The following is an 8274-nucleotide window of genomic DNA, read 5'->3' on the forward strand; positions in this document are numbered from 1 at the left end:
CGCCTCCCGGGTTCACTCCATTCTCCTGCCTCAGCCTCCCGAGTAGCTGGGACTACAGGCGTCCACCACATCGCCCGGCTAGTTTTTTGTATTTTTTAGTAGAGACGGGGTTTCACCGTGTTAGCCAGGATGGTCTCGATCTCCTGACCTCGTGATCCACCCGTCTCGGCCTCCCAAAGTGCTGGGATTACAGGCTTGAGCCACCGCGCCCGGCCGTCATCACTCTTAAGTTCAAACTTCCACAGATCTCTAGGGCATGAACACAATACAGCCAAGTTCTTTGCTAAGGCATAACAAGGGTGACCTTTGTCCAGTTCCCAACAAGTTCCTCATTTCCATCTGAAATCTTGGCAGCCTGTACTTCACTGTCCGTATCACTATCAACAATTTAGTCACAAGAATTTAACTGGTCTCTAAGAAGTTCCAAACTTTCCTTCATTTTCCTGTCTTTTTCTGAGCCCTCTGAACTCTTCCAAACTCTACCCATTACCCAGTTTCAAAGTTGTTTCCACGTTTTCTTTATAGCAATGCCCCACATCTGGTACCAATTTTTTGTGTTAGGCCATTCTCGTGTTGCTATAAAGGAATACTCAAGACTGGGTAATGTATAAAGAAGAGTTTAAATTGGCTCATGGTTCTACCAGCAGTACAGGAGGCATGACATCAACATCTGTTTGGCTCTGGGAGAGGCCTCCGGGAGCTTTTGCTCATGGGAGCTTGCACATCACATGGTGAGAGTGAGAAACAGAGTAGGGAGGGAGATGCCACACACTTTTAAACAACCATATCTCATGAGAACTCACTCACTGTTGCAAGGACAGCACCAAACCATGAGGGATCCACCCCTATGACCCAAACACCTCATACCAGGCCCCACCTTCAACATTGGCGATTATATTTCAACATGCGATTTAGAGGGGATAACTTCCAAACCATATCAGACCTCATGCAAGGTAAAATATTAGTAATAACTAGGATCAGGATCATTTTCTGGTTACTAATTGACTAACATTAGATTGGTTAGCATGAGGATTGGTGAAGAGCAGGCTTATGATGAGATTGGATCTAAGAAGACCAGCATATATGGTATTATTTAATATTATCTTGACAATTAGTAGAGATAGAATCAGTGAAGAGTGAACAGAATTGCCTAGTGTTATGTGTCATCAGGAATAAATTATAGCTTTTAAACTGAAATATTAGAGGGGCATAAGTAAATGTCATGGCAGTTCCCCCAGTGGGTATAGTTTAGTTTTGTTGGTTGTGGGATTCTACTGATGTGACCCTGGTATGACACTTCCCTTTCAACCCAACCTGAGTTGCCTATTAGGGTTCTTTCGTGACTCAGAAAACAAAGCTATTTTTTTTTTCTTTTCCTTTTTTTTTTTTTTTTTTTGAGACAGAGTCTTACTCTGTCATCCAGGCTGGAGTGCAGTGGCGCTATCTCAGCTCACTGCAAGCTCCGTCCCGTGAATTCACGCCATTCTCCTGCCTCAGCCTCCCGAGTAGCTGGGACTACAGATGCCTGCCACCACGCCTGGCTAATTTTTTTTGTTTGTTTGTATTTTTAGTAGAGATGGGGTTTCACCGTGTTAGCCAGGATGGTCTCCATCTCTTGACCTCGTGATCCACCCGCCTTGGCCTCCCAAAGTGCTGGGATTACAGACGTGAGCCACCGCACGCAGCCCAGCTATTTTTCTTTTGCACTTTTTTCAAATGTTTTTATTTTATTGTCTTATATTTACCACCAACCTAGTAGCACTGCCTGTCACAGTATCTCTAGGTCTCTGATTTATTGGTCTTTTAGTTTTATTGATCAATTCTGCTGGGATTTTTTGATAATTTATTTTCTATTTCATAATTTATTTTGTTTTTGTAATATTCTTTTATTTATTTATTTATTTAGAAATGAGGTCTTGCTATGTTGCACTGGTTGGCCTCATACTCCTGGGCTCAAAGTGATCCTTCCACCTCAGCCTCCTGAGTAGCTGCGACTACAGGCATGCACCACCAAGCTCGGCTATTTTATTTTCATAGGATAGTTACATTTCTGCAAAACACATAATTAACCCTTCCAATCTATGAACATGTATATATATTTGTTTATGTCTGTATGAGTGTGGAGAAATGATTTAACAACATCAGAACAACATTTGTTACCTTGGAGGGGCAGAGGTGGGAAAGCAAAGTGGAATAGTGAGGAAGATTATTATTATTTTCTTTGTTTTGTTCTAATGGTTATTTTGAAGAGTTGATAACTGTGGATTGTTGTGTAATATTATAAAAAAGAGAATTTAGAAACTACCCATATCTCTCAGATCTATGACTCCCATCTGCCTGCAAGTTCCTATCACCTCTTCCCTGCACTTCTGTGATAGCCTCATTGCATTTCTATTTTTGCCCTTTTCCAAGTAGTTTCCCATCTAATAGGCAAGATAATTCTTTGGAAACCTAAATGAGAACATGGCACTCTCTTGGTTAAAAACCTTCAGTGGCTGGGTATGGTGGCTCATGCCCGTAATCCCAGCACTTTGGGAGGCCGAAGTAGGTGCATCATTTGAGATCAGGAGTTTGAGACCAGTCTGGCCAACATGGTGAAACCCTGTCTCTACTAAAAATACAAAAATTAGCTGGATGTGCTTGCTTGAACCCAGGAGGTGGAGGTTGCAGTGAGCTGAGATTCTGCCACTGCACTCCAGGATGGGTGACTGAGTGAGACTCTGTCTCAAATAAATAAATAAATACCTTCAATGCCTTTCCTTATACTTTGAATACATTTCAAACTTCCTTTCTCATGCTAAAATGCCCTGAGCAATCTACACCTACCCACCTCTCAAATTCCTCCTCTTTGTTCCAGCTTTCCCCATGCCCACTGGACTCCAGCCCCAACTGTTAGCTACTGGAGTAGGAACAACTACATAATCTTGCCTCAGGGCCTCCTTATATCCTACCCCTTATATTCTGCCACCTGTTCTCTGCCTCTGATACTATCTTCCCCCCTTTATTTAAAAAAATTTTTTTTTTTGAGATGGAGTTTCACTCTCATTGCCCAGGCTGGAGTGCAATGGTGCGATCTTGGTTCACTGCAACCTCCATCTCCGGGGTTCAAGGGATTCTCCTGCCTCAGCCTCCAGAGTAGCTGGGATTATAGGCGTGCGCCACCATGCCCAGTTAATTTTTTTATTATTAGTAGAGACAGGGCTTTACCATGTTGGCCAGGCTGGTCTTGAACTCCTGACCTCAGATGATCCACTTGTCTCAGCCTCCTAAAGTGCTGGGATTACAGGTGTGAGCCACCGTGCCTGGCCCCATCCTTTACTTTAGTAGCCCTTTCTTATCTTTCAGTGCTTAAATGTTACCTCCTCAAAAAAGCCTTCCCTGACTCATCTTGTTTCCATCTCCCCTTTTTATCTCTGCTATTTTAAACAAGTTTTTAAATATAAAATAAAGCACAGTTAGAGACAACTACACAAAACAAAGGTTAAGGAGTTATTTTAAAGTGAACACCCTTGTAACCACCACTCAGGTCAAGAAATAGAATGTTGTGAGCCATCCCAGAGGCTCCTCCATTTGCCACATTCAAATCACAGTTCCCTCCTTCCCTGCAAAAGTAGCCATGATTCTGACTTTTTTTTTTTCTAATTATTTCCTTGTGTTTCTTTATGGTTTTTATCATCTATGTATGCATTTCTAGGCAGTATAGGATTTTTAAAAATGTATTTTCTTAGTGGTTACTATGGGGACTACAGTCAACATCTTGAATTTATAACCCTCTAGTTTAAATTGATACCAGCATAGTTTTAATAGCATATAAAAATTCTGTTCCTTTGTAGCTCCACCCCACTTTGTTGTCACAGTTTACATTTTTGTACATTGTATGCCCAGTAATATAAATTTAAAATTATTTTTACACATTTGCTTTTTGAATCATGTGGGAAATAAAATGGAGTTACAAACCAGACTTGCAGTATTACTGGCTTTTATTTGTACACAGTTACTTTTACTGGAGATCTTCATTTCTTCATACGGCTTCAAATTACTGTCTAGTGTCCTTTTGTTTCAACTTGAAGGCTGCCCTTTAGCATTTCTCACAGGGCAGGTCTACTGGTAACAAGCTCCCCTAACTTTTGTTTGCCTGGGAATGTTTTATTACTCCATTTTTGAAGGGCAGTTTTGTTGGATATAGAATCCTTTGTTGATATTTTGTTTTCTTTCATCACTTTAGTATTTATTTTTTAATAGAGACAGGGTTTTGCCATGTTGCCCAGGCTGGTTTTGAACTCCTGAGCTCAAGCAATCCACCCACCTCAGCCTGGGATTACAGGTGTCCACCACTATGCTCAGCCTCTTTTGAAGCAGTTTATTTTATTTTTATTCTTATTTTATTTTTATTTATTTATTTTTTTGAGACGGAGTCTTGCTCTGTCGCCCAGGCTGGAGTGCACTGGCACGATCTCGGCTCACTGCAACCTCTGCCTCCCAGGTTCAAGTGATTCTCCTGCCTCAGCCTCTCAGGTAGCTGGGATTATAGGCCTGTGCCACTATGCCTGGCTAATTTTTGTATTTTTCGTAGAGCCGGAGTTTCACCATATTGGCCAGGCTGGTCTTGAACTCCTGACCTCAAGAGATCCGCCCGCCCATCTGACCTCAAGAGAAGCCTCCCAAAGTGCTAGGATTACAAGCATGAGCCACCGTGCCTGGCCTAAAAACCTCTTTCCTTTATAAATTACCAAGTCTCAGTCATTTCTTTATATTAATAGCAGTGTGAGAATGGACTAATACACAGACTTACACAATAATTTGTGAATAAGATTTGCTCTGTTGTCTCTGGAACCAGAGAACAGGGTCTTAAACTGGGAATGCAGGCTGCCATCTTCTAAACCACCACCAAGCCAGAGGAGTGGGGCAAGGATGAGTAAAAATGCCACAAAGCTCTCCTGCCATTTTAGTTCCTTTTTTTGTTGTTGTTTCAGTGTTCACTTGGTTGCTGTAAACCTTTGACTGTTTTTCAAAGTCCTGAAAAAGTTGGCTTTGACGGTTTCTGTTTGTTTTTCTATGTTTCTGTGGAGGAATAGGAGTTTAGAGCTACCTAATCTGCCATTTTGCTGATGTCATTCCCTTATATATTATAGTACTGCTCATTTTTAAAAAATTTGATATTTCAATATCTCTCTTAATCTGGTTTCCTCTCTATCTCTTTTTTCTTTCTCTGTAAAAATTATCACATATTAAAATTGACTTTTTAAAAACACATCTATACCATTTTAAAAAAATTATTTTTTCTGATAATAAAATACTTTATTGGTCCTATTTAATAAATGTCAGAAGCATAGTAACATTTCCATTGGTTAGCTTCCATCTTTAAAAGCTAGTTTAAAAACAACAGGAGGAAAAGTAAACTCATTTGATTCTCTCAAAAAACAAGCTGTAACTTACCTTTGCAAATACTTATGTTATCTCACTTTAAATACTATAATTCACTGGTCTTCATAATACATAATTGTATTAATATATAAAAGGAGAAAGTGGCCTGATTTTGCAGAGAACATTTCACACATCTTTAAAAAAAAAAATCCCTAAACACTACCACAACTTAAAACTTGTAAGAGTTATTATAATATTGAATTAATATAGCACCTAGAAATTTGAAATTTGTAATATTTCAGATGATATGATTTACTGAGAAAAAGAGTAATGATTTTTCTTCAGTCAATTTTCAGGGGTTTAGGTACTGATAAAATTCAACATAGGTCTATTTTAAAAGCCGAAGGTTAAAAAATTTATGCATGCTAGGAATTGACCTGATGGTAACAGATCCATGAGTGACAAATAATGTGGTGCAGTCCTATCTGAATATAACTTCTTCTTCACTTTGTCTCATTAATTTATACCTCAATTAAAACATTCTATATGCAAGTGATATATTTCTCTAAAACATTCCATATTTCAGATTTCCATTCAGACTATCTTCCTCTCCTCCTTCCTTTTCTCAAATCAGAGTGATCTTGTGGTATACCATTTGCTTTTTCTCCCCACAATGAAACTCTTTTTCAACTCAAAGTATTATAGTAATGCAAATACAAATGTAGCATTTATTAATATATGAGAAAAAAGGATAGCTAATACATATCCATGCCAAATGAGAAAATCGAAAGCAAAAACAAAACCATGCTATGCTCATTTATTCTGAACCACCATGGGAAAACCCTGATGTAGCTGGCGCACGTAAACTAATGTTCCCAGACACAGCTAGGATCCTGTACTCCAACATAACTAAATGCTCTGTTAAAAACGTTTCCGTGTTCTTTTCTGTTTGTGCAAAATAGTCTACAGCAACTCTGACTACTAATCCTGAACATGATGATAATATAATAACATTATATATATATATAAAATATATATATATATAACATATATGTATATATTTTTTGAGACGGAGTCTCGCTCTGTTGCCCAGGCTGGAGTGCAGTGATGCAATCTCGGCTCACTGCAAGCTCTGCCTCCCAGGTTCACGCCATTCTCCTGCCTCAGCCTCCCGAGTAGCTGGGACTACAGGTGCCCGCCACCACGCCCAGCTAATTTTTTGTATTTTTGGTAGAGACGGGGTTTCACCATGTTAGCCAGGATGATGTCAATCTCCTGACCTCGTGATCCGCCAGCCTCGGCCTCCCAAAGTGCTGGGATTACAAGCGTGAGCCACCGCGCCCGGCCATAACATTATATTTTTAATCAAGCCATAGATTCTAACCTATTTTCTACTATTACCCATTTGCTTAAAAACAGACTTTCAGGAGGCTAAGCATCAGTAAGTTAAGGAGTTTTTATTCCTGCCTTTCTCTTGATTGATTGATTATTTCAGATGTGTCAAATAATCATCCTCTACTTCAGTGGAAAAGGATTCTTCAAGCTATCAAATCAAGCAGGCTGACTCAGGGGTGGGCAGGTGAAGATACCTGTCCACACACTATGCCCATAACACTCCATCTCCTCTGTAAGAATGTGCTGCTCTCCACCCACCAGCAACCCAGCACATGCCATCCTCTTCACCCAGATACAATCAGGACACCATGCAATCCCACATGCAATCAGAACATGGGTACCAGGTAGAACTAACTCAAAACAACTTTTGGGACAAATACCAGATTTCAATTTGTCAATTATTCCATAGTGCAGTATTCTCACAAAACAGAGACTTTATGTTGAAACATTTGTTTTTTCTTCTCAATCAAGTTGAACTGCTAAAGTAATGTCAGAAAGAACATGAAAAATAAACATGTCTTCTCCAAAAGAAGCACTGCATCCGGAAGTAGAATTAAGGCTAAATAAATAGTGCTAGTTTGCGGTTCACACAGTAACGCATTATGATTTCAACCAACAGCTTTGCTGTTTATCCTGTACGCCTGTTTATGAAGCTGCGTCTCTGTTTCCCCCCGAAGACCGGCATTCCCATGTGGGAGTGAGAGGCCTCATTCATGGCTTTAGACTGGATGCACATGTGGTACTACTCAGGGGTCAGCCCATCAGCACAGCGCTTTTCATGCCACAGGTGGAAAAGACTAGGAAACGGAGTCCAAATCACAATGAGGTCACCATGTAAGAATTTTTGATAAAGACGAACATCTCCACCCCAACCTTTCACTTCCATGTCAAATCCACCAATGGTCGGGAAATCTGATCTATACTGACAAGTCATTCCAAAGCCAATCTCTCCAAAAGCCAGAATCCTTTTTGTGAACCAGCTGCTGCTCCACAGGTGGTGGCACTTCCTGTTTGGCATAAACAATGGCAGGATTGTAAAGACTGAACACCACAGGGTAAAACACCTTCTTACCTGACTCAGCATTTAACTGGCAGCTGTTAAGGAATTCGGCTGAGAAATAGATATCAACATCACAGAAAAACATCAAGACCTCTCCCTTGTCCCAAGCTCGGGCACCCACATTTACTCCTCATCCACGATTAAATTCTTCATTCAATGAGATCAATTGTGAAAATTAGACTCACTTGTGACAGATTCTAGGCTAGACCTGACTTTAGACAGTCCTTCATTACCAAAATACACCACTGTGAGATGAATGATGTCAATAATCTCGCTCTTCACTTTCATGAGAGGTCCAAAAGGGTGGAAGAGGGTCACATGTCTATATTCCATAAGGTCTGCTTTCTTAAAAAAGAGTTCATACTGCGTGCCCTTATCTCCAGTCTAACCCTCTTATCCACTCCCCTCACCTCTAACTTCTGACAACCAATAATCTGTTCTCTAATGACAGTATT

The 8274-nt window shown here is 40.2% G+C and overlaps 1 pseudogene; it reads right to left on the reverse strand.

Annotated features, from left to right (window-relative positions):
- Positions 1-7367: 7367 nt before the first annotated feature.
- Positions 7368-7979, reverse strand: LOC105499336 (chondroitin sulfate N-acetylgalactosaminyltransferase 2 pseudogene; annotated as a pseudogene).
- Positions 7980-8274: the final 295 nt, after the last annotated feature.

Source organism: Macaca nemestrina, chromosome X (assembly GCF_043159975.1).
Source record: "Macaca nemestrina isolate mMacNem1 chromosome X, mMacNem.hap1, whole genome shotgun sequence".
NCBI classification, from domain to species: Eukaryota; Metazoa; Chordata; class Mammalia; order Primates; family Cercopithecidae; genus Macaca; species Macaca nemestrina.